Source organism: Hyla sarda, chromosome 3, assembly GCF_029499605.1.
Source record: "Hyla sarda isolate aHylSar1 chromosome 3, aHylSar1.hap1, whole genome shotgun sequence".
Classification (NCBI taxonomy): domain Eukaryota; kingdom Metazoa; phylum Chordata; class Amphibia; order Anura; family Hylidae; genus Hyla; species Hyla sarda.
Window position 1 is genome coordinate 153074500 of NC_079191.1, and position 15098 is coordinate 153089597.

A 15098-nucleotide genomic window follows, 5' to 3' on the forward strand; every position below is an offset into this window, starting at 1 on the left:
AGCGCCGGGACGTTTTAATGGGGCACTGTGAAGCACAGAGCATTATTGTTGAGGCTTCTGATTGGCTTGAAGAACTTCCACTTGTTCATAAATAACTATGTATTCTACAAGTTTTTTCTATAACCAGAGCTGTACTTCCATGGAGGTTTTCTTTTCAATAATAAATGGCAACTGACAGCAGGTTAGAAGAATAGAACCTGCTGAAATGGACTGATATGGCAGTGGACAACATAGCTTTATTAAAAGAGATGCTGCAAAAGCTATGTGGTTAACTGTGTGATGCCCAGTGTGATATAAGCATGAGCTCTTTAGTAATTCTATCAGTGGGAGGTAGAGTAATGTGAGCCCGCACCACTCACATCCAGTTTAAACGTCTTTTAGCACTATAGAGACTATTTATCCATACACCCGTGCTCAACGGAAAAAGGCAGACAGTCCAAAAGTCTTACTTTGATAGGAGGAAACCACGGCACCAGGTGAACTTGCAAATAAAAGCCTTCTTTATTACAGGATAGCAGGTCAGGGAGGAACAAGATCATGAAGCTGACGAGCGTTAGTTTCACGTGCAGTAACACTTTGTCAAGGCATGCTGGGAGTGGACGGAACCACATCTATATCCTCCCATTGACCAATCAGAACAACACATTTCACAATTAATTTCACATGGTATATACACGTATAAAGACCTTGTAAATAGGAATCAGAATAATAAAACATGAAACAAAACAGATTATGACCCATAAATCAAAAAAGAAACTAGTTGATTAAGAACAAAAATCAGAGAAATTAAGCCAGATCATTCCGATCATTCAGACCAAGAGCATTGGTTGCTCCGGTCTGAATGATCCATTTTGCTTCTGCCTGCAGCAATCTTGTGTGACGATCTAATCCACCTTCTGTATGTACAATTCTTTGCAGGCCCAGAAACCGTAATACGTTACTGTTACCATCATGCATGTCATTTATATGTGTAATAAGTCGGGGACATCCTTTTCCCTTCCTGATAGATGCAACATGTTCCCGAAACCTATGGAACAAAGGGCAAATGGTTTTGCCTATATATAAAAGATGGCATGGACACAACACCGCATAAACAAGGAAGTCCGAGTGACATGTAATGAATTCGGTTACAGTATGAATTATGCAACCCAATTGGATGCAAGCAGAGTCCATAAACTGCTTACAAAAAGAGCAATGTTTACATCTAAAATTCCCTTTCGGGAGACTCTGTTGGATCCAATTATGGCATACTTGGGGAATGCGGCTCCTCACAAGTTTGTCCCTAAGGTTACGGGTTCTGCAGAAAAAGATCAGCAGTAGTTTGACTGTCAGGGCTCGTAGATCAGTATCTACTTGTATTATGTGCCAATTTTTGTGCATCGTCTGTCTGAAGGTATTGGTCATATGGCTATATTCGAAAGGAAAAACGGCTTGGGTCATCTCACCTTTTTTGCCGCTTACCCTCTTGAAGATTAAATCCTCCCTGCTCTTAGTGGTCACCCTAGAAAAGGCATCCTGTATTATAGGTTCATTGTACCCCGTGTCTCTCAATCTGTGCATTAGTTCACAGGATTGCTGTACAAAAGTGGAATAGTCGGTAGAGATTTGGAGACATGAGCAGGATGAAAACTATTGAAATGCAGCAGTGAATTAGTGGCTGTTTTTTTCCTAAATCCTTTAACTGAAATACCCTGAGGGGAAGCGAGTAATGTGACATCCAGAAATTGAAGTTCAGTATCAGAAAAGTTTGATGTAAATTGCATATTTAAATTATTTGTATTTATGTACATGACAAAATCATCAAACCTTTCCTCGGGACCATCCCACACAATTAAGCAGTCGTCAATATATCTTCACCAGTGTTTAATGTACGATTTGAAGGGGTTATTGGTGTATTAAATAAATTGTTTTTCCGACATTGCCAAAAATATTATAGAATAAGTTGGTGCCACTGGCGTGCCCATCGCCGTTCTGTTGCTCTGGGCATACCAGTGGCACCCAAACTGGAAGGCATTGTGCTCCAGGACATACATCAATGCCTCACAAATACATTTTAACAGTCCTGATTCCTTACAGCCCTTTCCAGAAAAGTCTGTATTGCCTTTACACCGTCTTGGTGGTATACAGGGAGACCACATCGATGGTGGCCAACCTGTATCCCGACTGCCACTAAAGACCCTCCACCGTTTGAAGCAATGCCTTGGTGTCGGCCAGGTAGGAGGGAACGGACTTTAATAGTGGGCGTAAGAACCAATCTAAGTATCGGGACAGGAGCTCAGAAAGAGAGCCCCTGCCCGATACAATTGGTCTTCCGGGTTGCTTATTCAGGGTCTTATGAATTTTCGTCAGATAATACCAAGTGGGCTTTTGTGGGTTACATGGGAACAATTTTTCAGCTAACTTTTTTGAAAGCACTCCACTCAATACCCCCTTCTCAGTAAGGATTGAAGTTTGCTAGAATAGTTAGGAGATGAGTCACCTTTAAGTTTAGTATAAGTACTGGAGTCCCCCAATTGTCGCGTTGCCTCCTCAAGATAATCCCTGGTGTTCAATACCACAATATTACCGCCCTTGTCAGCCGGCTTCAGTATAATTTCTATATTGTTTTTTAACTATTTCAGAGCTTGTTGTTCCTTCTCAGTGAGATTGCTCATCACCTCTGGATAGATCAAACATTTGATCTCTGAGGAGACCACTGCACTGAAGATATCTAGACTGGAACCTGGCTGCAAGGGAGGAAAATATGAGGATTCAACAGTCTGAAGATTAGGTAAAAAACCTAGGGCACCAATCTCCGCTGGTTCCTCCCCTGCCCGTAATTCACTGTTTTGTTCAGATCTATTTTTACACATTGTGCTCAAGTTGAGTTTCCGGAGGGATTTTGCCAAATCAATCTGAAATTGCACTTTATCGAACTTATTGGTTAGACAGTAATCTAAACCTTTCGCAAAGAAATACAAGGTTCAGATAAAACAGTGTCTGACAGGTTTACAATGTTACTAACCTCTGTCCTGGAGTCATGGGGATCAGGAACTCCTACATCTGCCAGTAGACCTGTTTCCGCTTCACTCCTGGCCCTATGGGTGCATGATTTCTTACGACGGCCCCCTCGGCGAGTCCTGCGCCTAAAGGGGCTTCCGATGCAGAGGAACCAGAACCCCTCATAGAACTGTGTGGGGAATGGCTACCCCGATTATCATCCGTATTGCTGGAATCAGATCCCGAGTCTGTGGTCCAGTAATCCATTTTCGGCTTTGGTTTCCTAAAGTTTTTCTTTTTTATGTTCCGTCTCTGGTGTCTTGGGCGTTGCTGAGATGCAGAGTTCCAATTGAACACTCTGTCCGTGTCAAAATCCACTTTGTCCCAAAGGAACGTGTCGCGTTTCTTTTCTTTGATGTCGTTTTGAATTGGTACCAAGCGGGTTTCCAGTTTTCTTTGAAAGGTTAACCATTGTGCTTCCGTAAGCCGGTTTTTCATTTCTTTCTTAGCTGGTTCCAATGCAGATTGTACTAGCTTGTATTCCAAATTGGAACGATCAAATACAAGGGAATTCAGGTTCATCGCATGCAGCATATGAGCCTGTTGCCACTTTGAGGCAAATGCTTTATCGTCACAAAATTGCGAGATTTCTTTATATATGCGCAGACCTCTTGGAGATCTGTTAGCTTCCATGTAGGACTTCAGTGTGTTAATAGTCCAAAACAATTTAACTTCCTTCTCTGATAGCATGAACATTTTATTTTCCATACATTTCCACATCCTCCTGACCCGCACTAATTGCTGCAGTGGCTAGGGCATCAGTCTCTGCTGCAGACACGCTTTTCATGTCTGCTGCTCCATCCTTGGTGTAGGTGTGCTGAGATCCAGATGAGTTAATCAATCAGTGGGAGGTAGAGTAATGTAATCCTGCACCACTCACATCCAGCTTGAACGTCTTTTAGCACTATAGAGACTATTTATCCATACACCTGTGCTCAATGGAAAAGGGCAGACAGTCCAAAATCTTACTTTGACAGGAGGAAACCATGGCACCAGGTGAACTTGCAAATAAAAGCCTTCTTTATTACAGCATAGCAGGTCAGGGAGGAACAAGATTGTGAAGCTGACGAGCGCTAGTTTCACATGCAGTGATACTTTGTCAAGGCATGCTGGGAGTGGATGGAACCACATCTATATCCCCCCACTGACCAATGGCAGAAGCAAAATGGCAGAAGCAAAATGGATCATTCGGATCGGAGCAACCGGAGCTCTTGGTCTGAATGATCGGAATGATCTGGCTCAATTTCTCAGATTTTTGTTCTTAATCAACTAATTTCTTTTGTGATTTATGGGTCATAATCTGTTTTGTTTCTTGTTTTATTATTCTGATTCCTATTCATAAATATGTGTATATACCGTATGAAATTAATTGTGAAATGTGTTGTTCTGATTGGTCAATGGGAGCATATACACGTGGTTCCGTCAACTCCCAGCATGCCTTGACAAAGCCTCACTGCACGCGAAACTAGCACTCGTTGGCTTCACGATCTTGTTCCTCCCTGACCTGCTATGCTGTAATAAAGAAGGCTTTTATTTGCAAGTTCACCTGGTGCCGTGGTCTCCTCCTGTCAAAGTAAGTCTTTAGTAATTCTACTTGTGCATTGAAACAATCTTGATGGTAAACCATCGACACAGAATGTGCAGTGTCTTAAAATCCAGAACCTGCCGGAGGGCAATGCTTCAGTAACGCTTTTCTAGACCTACAATGGAATATGTTATATACACGCGAGGGTGTAGCATAGCTTGTCATCGCCTGGGCAAGGCAAAGTATTACACACACCCCGTTCATTTAACAGAGTGGTGATGCATACAGTGTATGCATCAACACTCACCAAGGGCGCAAGCAGGATTTTCATGGGGTTTAAAATAATACTTTTACACCGGGACGACATATTAGTACAGCAGCGACTAATGTTATCATACTGCTATGAAATGCAAACCACCATACACCCATATCACCAATAACACCAGTATACAAGGGACAACAAAACTGCCCTACACCCTGACCTATACCATAACCACCTCATAGCAATAATACCACCACACTGATTCTGAATGAATAGACCAATATATATATTTATATGATATATTTTCCAGCACATTTCCCACCTTTTCCCTACTCTCTGTGCCCTAAATAATGCCTCCAGGGTGCCCAGCATAGTAAGAGTGAGTAGGTTAATGGGCTGAGGGGATTGGGTGGGGCAGGTAATTACCCAGAGCATAGGCAATTCCCCCAAAAGGTAGATGCCCCCAGTAAGTAAATAATACCCTCATTAGAAAGAAGCCCTTAGTAGGTAGATATTTCCCCATTAGGTAGATGCCCCCAGTAGATAGGTAAGCCCCACATTAGGTAAAAGCCCCTAGTAGGTTAATAAACCCACATTAGGTTGATGCTCCTAGTAGGAAGCCTCTAGTAGCAAGGCATTTTTCCCAGTAAGTCCCAACCAAAATAAAATATAATAAAAATCCAGCTCACTTTCCTGAAGTCAGGTCCTCTTCTTCCTCCACTCCTTGCCTTGACACCTGAAGTGGCGTGTAAAGATTTTATGTAATCGTATGCGGCTCGCAGCAAATGCGCTGTGTCGGTGTACAGATCCCTCACTGAATATGTTATCTCTTTCTTTAGTGGAGCAGGCAGCAGAGTGGATGGAGAAGCTGCTTTCCTGCTCCATCAATGAGGCCACAATGAGCACCTGCTTGAGAAAGGCTGCATGCTTGCAGCTGAAACGTTGCCTTTGCACCAATGATGGAATACATTTTCTTACAAGATTTCTTTATACCTGAGAGTGCTGCAGTATTTTTTGCCTGGAGATCCATGACCAGGGGTCCCCTACTGAGTTACACCCACTTAAAGTTGACCGTTTTTCTGGTGTGCTGCTTTTTCTTGCTTTTTATATATATATATATATATATATATATATATATATATATATATATATATATACATATACACACACACAGTGGTCCCTCAAGTTCCAATATTAACTGGTTCCAGGACGACCATTGTATGTTGAAACCATTGTATGTTGAGACCATAACTTTATGGAAAGCTGGTAATTGGTTCTGAAGCCCCAAAATGTCATCCAAAAATAGGAAAAAGTGAGGATTAAACAAAAATAAGTAGATAACTAATATAGATAAAGCAAGTCCTTACATATAGAAGTAAGAAAGATCTCATGGAAGCTGTAATCACTGTCTATGTAGAGGACAGGAGCTTCTTCAGGGTCCTGTACAATACACACAATGTCCTAAAAAAGTAACATGGAGCCGCCCTCACCTGGTGTCCAAAGGAGCAGCTAACTGTGGCACAGGTTAAGAGTAGTACAGAACATGTAATACCTCCCTGTACTGTAGGGGGGGCGCTACCAGACAAAAATTCAGTGCATACGCTTCAGTAATACAGGTGTTTTACCAGTAAAATGCCCATTCTGATTTTTTTCTGCACGGAAATTCCATCACGTGAACATAGCCTAAGGGTAGGAACAAATGTAGCAGATATGCTGCAGATTTCCTGCAGCAGAAAATGTGCCAAAGACAAAAGTGGATCCAGCTGGAAAGAGGAAGTATAACACCTTCCTTGATATTTCCGTTTCAAATAATTTTTATTGGTTTTAACAAACAAAAAGGTAAGTAAACATATAAAGATTTCAACATCTGTAAGGTAAATATTTTCTATTGCTTCATAGAAAATGCGTATTTGAAGACATATAGACATACAGTATTGTGTAATAGTCATTATATATCAAATCAGATATTAAGTGATTCCTTGATATTTCCCCTTCCAGTTGGATCCACTTCTGCCTTTGCCACATTTTCTGATGCAGAAAATCTACAGCCTATCTGCTACATGTGTTTCTACCCTTAGGCTATGTTCACACATGTATTTTGCAGCAGATTTTCGGCTTCTGATGTTCCTATCTATTGACTTTAATGGGTAGGAAAATCAGCAGCAGAAAATCTGCTGCCAAATACACACGTACCATTATATTAGTTCTGAATGTGGCAAATAAACATCCCATATGGTGAATAGCGAAACATACAAACAATACAAAATTACAGGTTTTTAGTCTCAGCTCTGTATATGGAAAAATAACAAGTTATAGGGGGGTCAGGGGTCAGGCAATTTTAGACATACTTCTTTTGTTAAAAAGTTAATAACACAACCTTTCTTCAGTGTAATCTTTTAACACATTGGTTTTAGTGGCTCCCTAATAATTCCCAAATGAATGTTTTCCAAATACAATTGCATTCATGGATTGTACACATGTAGTGTTTGTTCCACTCTCTGATTTGGAAATAGTTTATCGATGCAGAAAATCTTCCCCTCCATCAATGTCCAAGTGTGGATTAATCATGAAATGATGATTAGCCATATTGTAGCTATGTTTCATGGTCATCACATAAGGCATTCATATTAAAGAACAGTAGAATCTTTCAAAGATGTAACAATGGAGATTTTGGAATTTCTTATGTCCGCAGTGTGATTCTGCAGTGTGAACCCGACCTTTGAAATACTTTTAATGAACAAAAAAATCTAGCAAATAAATATGTTAGTAAGGCAGGGCAGTGTCAGACTTCCTTGACTGTTTTCCAAATGATAAGGCAAAATACTTCAGAAGCACCATACCTAAAAAGGCTTCCCACATTCTTTTTTTTTTTTTTTTTTGCAGCTTGTTTTTGTTTACATAATAAGAACCTAATTGATTATGTGGGCCCTGTAATGTTGTGTACATTGACTGTGTGGACATTGCTATATATTGCTGTACCAGCCTGAATCACTAGTGATTTTGTGTCGTAATCAATATGTTTAAGCTTGGTAATGCAAATAATATAGCAAAGCCCACTCAGTCAATGTACACAAAATTGCAGAGTCCACATAGTCATAGTCAATTAGGTTCTAATTATGTAAACAAAACCAGCAAAAACACAAATGTGGTATCACAGCCTAATGATTTTTGTGCTCAGCCATTACCACATTGGCGTGCCTGCACATGACCTAGCACACACTTCAGCAATCATTGCACCCACATTCTACATACATACAGCATAAAAGTGACATCAGTGAATACATTCTCCACATTCCTGGGATGTGGTCGCTCCATCAATCTGGAAGTGCACAATGTGAGCAGATGCCTGGATACAGGTATCACTAGTGCCCATTCACAAAGTGGGTCTCTACAGCAACTCCAGATTTATAAATGCCCACCTCCCCTTATAGATATTTCCTCTCTCCTTCTATAGACCCATTTTCCATTTTATCCTCCAGTACTTCTCCTTCTCTCACCCCCTTATAAAGCCCTTCTGTTCTACTTAAAAAAAAAAAAACCTTCTCTTCTGCTGTCCTTCATCCCTTCTATATGCCTATGCCCCCTGTGTCTCCTTCTTCCTCTCCTTTCTACCCCCTGGCTCTGTGTTTTCTCCTCGCATGCAGTCAGGGGCCCACGGTCCACATTCGGTTAGAGCTCCAGAGGGGCTGCCCCTCCTCTTCTCCTCCTCCCAGACATGTAGAAGTGCAGGACTTCTCATGCAAGCCACTTGTGAAGCGATGTGGAGCCATAGTACAGGAGCAGGGATTCTTGTTCCCTGCTCTTGTACAAAAATCAGTGTCAACAAGCAACAACGAGTGGAAATTGCTACTCATTTAACTTTTTTTTGGGGGTGAGTTAGGCATCCGTGAGGCCCCCACAAGTGTGAAGTCTTAGGCGGCCGCCTAAACTGCATAATGGTAAAGTCACCTCTGTTAACGATCACACCTGGCCAGGCTGTGCATGCTGCTCTTCGGTCAGGTAAGAGTTACAGGTCTAGGCCAATCAGCAGATAGGAAAGGGTATTTTTATTCTCCTTAGTCTTTTGGCAAGTGCTGCTGATTTCACCTTCACTTTGCACTCTTGTCTGTGTCTATTCACTTGTTACTTTGTTTAAGCCATGGATTATGTAGTTCTTGTTCTATCTGTACTGTGGTCTATTTAACCCTGTCTAGTTTAGTATTTGTATTAGTAACCTGTTCCTTTTGATATGGATTTTATCAGTGACCTTGTAACTATCTTACTCCCGGGCAAATCCGTATACAGAATTTATATACCGAAGTATACCAAAGTAAATCAAACGGAGCCATGTCAGTTTGTTTGATATGTCAAAGTTCTGCGTGCTCTTCTGAGCTTTATTTCAAACCGTTCAACCTTATATCACCTTTGTAATTAACATAAGTTCCCACTCTCACTAGGGGGATGTTCTTAGTCCTAGCATATCATATGAGGTAAGCTATTCCTGGAAAGTTTGGCGGGCTATGCAGTCTTTGTTCAGAAACTCTACTCGATGGGAGGGGTCAGACAGGAGGGAGCATAATAGCATTAGGGGGAAGGGTGGCTCCTAAATGAACATTTTACGTATACACATACCCAAGCATATATATATATATATATATATATATATATATATACACACACACATAAATACATCCATCACAATCCCCCCTAAAATGATCATTTTACCTTTCCCTAATTTCCATCATCCTAACTCATCTGTCCCAATGTGTTTTCTCGAACGCTTCACTGTATTTTAGACGACCCATGGCTTAGCCTCAGACTTTACACATATGGAGTCAGATGCTATCCCTATAGTTCACTGGTGTTGTAGATGGCATTGAAGCTCTGTAATGGGGTATAGGCTTCATCTGTAATTTGGAAGTCCACATTCGTCATCACTGGCGTGGCATTCTCAACGGTCATCTCACACTTCTTCTTTAGGCACGGCAAAACACAACACACAACAAAGCAAGATGATCAGAATTATAAGTATGGTTATTTTACTGGTCCTGTATTGGCTGAGATATATATGTGCAACAGGTCTCCCCAAACATTTTACATACCCCCCTTTTTCCTCTTACACCATACATCATATCTAATGCCGTACCATGTTGGAATGTTATAGCGGATGTGGCTCTTAGTTGTTTGGCCTGACCTTTAAGAGCATTTACTTTGAAATGTATTAATCTCTGTTGGTTATAATAGATATAATTAATCTTGCTCATGGTAATCTGGGATATTATTGACTCAACTCCGGCTTTTACTTGACCTACAGCTTTAAACTCATCTGGGACCCCTCTTGGGACTCCTATAACATCATTATACACAAAGGGATCAAGGCTCCCAGCAGGGGCTGCACATTTACTTCTAGAGTGTGGTTTGGGTTCCTTTGTAGGTTCGGCAATGGAAATGTGTATGAGCAGACGTGTCTTGACTAATGTATAGTCTCCAGTGTGTTCACACCGATTTCTTTGTTATCTTCTATTTCTAGGTCTGTTCCATAGCGAATTGCTTGTCCCTAGCCTGGAGTCTGTTTTGTTCTTGTGTTTGAATTCTGTTCCTCTATGGTTAAGTCCTTTCCCAAGCTTGTCGCTTAGCCCCTAACCTGTGTCTATTGTAAATTAGTTTTAGTGAATCCTGATCTGTTAAGTACCTTGACCTATATTCAGACCTGTCTGTATATTGAATTCCATCATGGTTGGAGTTTGGTTTTGATGTGAATCCTGTGTGTCCAGTGTCAGAACCTACAGGGTTAATAGGTTCTGACAGGTTCTTTGTTCATTTTGTTGCCGGGTTACGCCTTGCTGTCAGGCTGGTCAGCTGACTGATTGATTGAGCACCTGTGGTTTACCTATATAACCCAGCAGTTGGCTCTCAGTCAGTGCCTGTGAAAGAGTCTATTCAGCTCCAGTAACTAGTGTGTTCCCTGTATCTCCTGTATACCCTGCATCTTTTGACCTCTGGCTTTGTTCTCGACTTCTCTCTGATATTAGCGATTTGGTACTTCTGTCTTCTCCTGGTGTTGATGCGGTTAGTTGACATTAGACTATTGTGTGTGTGTGTTTAGTTATATTTTGTTAGTCTGCTTGTATCCCACTGTATCCCACTGATACATTATTGTTTTGACATTTACGCCCCTCACATATTCAGGAATGGACTGTCTTCACGGTTACGGACCTGTCGTTTAGGACAGGTACGTAAGTAGGCAGGGATAGGGGAGCGGGCGAGATTAGAGTGCCTGTTTCTCCTTATCTATATAGTTCTGAATTCAGTGAACCTGTCCTTACTATACATTCTTCGTTTATTCCTGCCATTATATATCCAGTTATCCTGTCTTGTTCATACCTGCCATATCTTGTTTTGGTTCTTAGGCTGTTGTCTGTATGCTATATCCCTGCTGCTATATTTCCCTGATATATGTTTGTTTCTACTTTGCATTTCTGCCGGTATTTAGTATCCTTCTTCCCTGTCTGTGTATTGTGGTTTGTTTCCTTTCTATCCGGACCTGTGTTCTTGACCTTGTACAGTTCTGTTTAATTGTTTTGACTTTGTCCCCCCTGCACTTTAGTTAGCGGCAAAACTGGCACTCAGTTGAAGAGCTGCTACTTAGGGCGGCTTTGCAAGTAGGAAGGTAAAGGGGTTCTAGGGAGGCTCCGGGCTCTCTCTACCCTGCCCAATGCAAACTAGTCATGACACTCACAACAAACCATGGAAAAGTGCCTGTACCACTTATTCAGCATGTAGTGAGGGGAGCCGTGGACCACCTAGCTTGGGAACCCTGTGACCAATATTGGAACACTAATAGGACTGTAAATCAAGTTAATTAGAAGGAGTAGAGCTGTCATAGGGAGTCATGATGCCTGGAGTATGGCACTTAACCACCTAGATGTCTTATTGGCTGCTAATGAGGCTAAAATCACTTTTCTCATTTAAAAAAAAAAACACATTTGCTATGTGTGGATAAAATATAATGTTTACAATCCTGCTGTCTGCACTGCCACGTGTCCCTCTCCCAACCTTCCCTCCTGCCTATCTCACGTGATCAAGACAATCTCCTAGACTTACATGGAGAGTTTGTCTTGATTATATGACACAGAGCTGGGAGAAAACATGCTAAATGCAAACTTCTCCTGGCTTGTTCTACTGATCGAACACTCAGACTCCCGCGGATCAAAACTTTTCACATGTCGCTAGGACATGTCAAACATTTTGCATAATGACAATGGCCATTTAAGAGTAATAAAACACATTATTAGATTCAGATACTTTTTTACTGCTATTGTTTGGTCTCATTTTCCAGTTTATGAACCCAGCCTAAGGATTCATCAAATTTTTCACAGTGGCTCATTTTGTTTAATAAACTTTATACAATACTTATTGGTTCCCTTACTTTTCTACATTACCATGTTTTGTGTTATTTTGGTGCATTTTTAGACATAGCTCTTCTTGGGGATTCATGCTCTTTTGAGTGAGGTGCGAATAAATCAATTTTCCAAAATGCCCCAAATTTTTGTGTATGTTATAACAAAGTCCATCTGCAAACACTTTCATGAATCTGTATTTTGTTTGTATGATACATTTTTTACAACTATTGTTGAGAACATTTTAATTTTCACGCCCAGAACAAAAATTGCGGCCCCATTTTGCAGGATATCTGCTCGTAAAATAAAATGCGAGCACAAAAATTTGCGTTGTGTGAACCCAGCCCAATTGTGTTTTTATTTTTATTTTATTTGTTGCCTCCTCTAAGGCAATTATAGTTCAAACTGCCTGTTATTGCTTCCATATATTTCATCATTTCTCTATGTAACTAGACCTTTACTTGCTTCTAATTCTATCAGACAAAAGTGGCTATCTGACATTTCTATTTATTTCAGCTGTGTACTCTATTTAATCTGTTAATAGATAGATTTAATGCCGTATTAATCTTATAACATTGACATTCAGGATCACATTGTTTTGTCAATACATTAAAGGGGTATTCCAGGCCAAAACTTTTTTTAATATATCAACTGGCTCCGGAAAGTTAAACAGATTTGTAAATTACTTCTATTAAAAAATCTTACTCCTTCCATTAGTTATTAGCTTCTGAAGTTGAGTTGCTATTTTCTGTCTAACTGCTTTCTGAGCTGTGCAGCTCCCGGGACGTGACATCATCATTGAGCAGTTAGACAGAAAACTTCAGAAGCTAATAACTATTGGAAGGATTAAGATTTTTTAATAGAAGTAATTTACAAATCTGTTTGAATAGGTTTTACTACAATCATATGTTTAATGTAAATTAAATTTGACTGAATTTGACAACTTTTTAAGTTCTTGTTACCCAGCAGACAGACATAGGTGATTGTATGCAAGTTGGAAAATCAGTCTCATCCCTAAAAGGTAGAAGGTGCTACAATATAGAAAAGGAGGGAAAAATCCATCTGCAAACTTCTTCAAATCAGTTCTTCATTTTCAGGATACTGTAGTTGTTCCAGGCAAACCATAAATAGCATGGAATTCATTATAATGGGTTTGGCACAAATATAAAATATACTCTAAGCTGAGCTTTAAGTAGATTATAAACATTTAATATAGAGTGTTATCATAATATTCAGAGCATCCAAATTGCAGACTTCTGTCAGACACTTTCAGGCATGTTTCTGAAGATCATCGTTAATTCTGCTGATTTATGGTAATGCTGCGGCTCTATCACGTGGACCATCAGACGCCACTAACAAGCTTAGCATAAGCTAGCACTGAAATGGGTTGAGGTTTAAATTTCTGCAACAATTATAAAGCGGAGGAAAAGAAATCCCACTTCAGCAAAATAATAAAGTGCCTCACTTTACAAGTCCACATTAAACTCGACAGCTGAGTTCTTAACCCTTTATTGCCCAATAACAACCAAATGACACAAACTAGCAAACCTAGAAAGCAAAAATGTTCGTTAAAAAAAATATATATTTTTGAATGATTTCACTGTTCACTTGGTAACATGGATAACTTTGCATCAAAAATGGCAATTATTGTTTGTGTCTAAATCCATGAATCAATGGAGTACATGCTAACATAGCTCAACATATGGACGTGAAATTGCCAAAACTAAATAAATGTAAGCAGCAAAATAAGCAAAAAAACTGAAATAAAAACAAAAAAAATTGTACAAACCATATACTTCCTAACAGTGGACACCCTGAAAATTGGACCTGAAAAGTTGTACAGTGATCCCTCAACATACGATGGTAATTCGTTCCAAATGAACCATCGTTAGTTGAAACCATTGTATGTTGAGGGATCCCTGCAATGATAAGTATAGGAAGTTATACTCACCTGTCCCCGCCGCTCCGGATCGTCACCTGCCCTGGATGTCGCCCTCCATCGCTGTCGCCACGTCCCCGGGGTGTCCCCGCCACTCCAGACCATCACTGCTGCCCGGGATCGTCTCTCTTCAACGCCGTCATCACGTTGCTGCGCATGCCACTCCTATTGGATGACAGGACGGCGTGCGCGGTGACGTGATGACGAGGAAGGAAAGCTACGGCCATGTAGGGGATCCTGAAGAGGACGGTCCGGAGCGCCGGGGACTGGTGAGTGATCATCACCGCAGCACATGGGACACCTTAACCCCTTAACGACCACGGACATAAATGTACGTCCTGGTTTGGCGGGACTTCTTGCACCAGGACGTACATTTAGGTCCTATGTATGACCGCGAGCATCGGAACGGTGTTCGCGTCATACACGGCAGGTTCCAGCTGCTAGAAGCAGCCGGGGACCTGCTGGTAATGGCCGATATCCGCGATCGCGTGGATGTCCGCCATTAACCCCTCAGATGCCGTGATCAATACAGATCACGGCATCTGCGGCAGTGCGGCACTTTAAATAAATGATCGGATCGCCCGCAGCGCTGCCGCGGCGATCTGATCATCCAGCATGGCGGCCGGAGGTCCCCTCTCCTGGCTCCAGCCGTCTCCCGGGGTCTTCTGCTCTGGTCTGAGATCGAGCAGACCAGAGCAGAAGATCACTGATATTACTGAGCAGTGCTGTGTCCTATCCATAGCACTGAACGGTATTAGCAATCAAAGGATTGCTATAGATAGTCCCCTATGGGGACATAAAAAGTGTAAAATAAAAGTTGAAAAATGTAAAAATAAAATGTAAAAAAAAAGTGAAAAATCCCCTCCCCCAATAAAAATGAAAATTGTCAGTTTTTCCCATTTTACCCCCAAAAAGCGTAAATTTTTTTTTTAGAAACTAATTTGGTATCGCCGC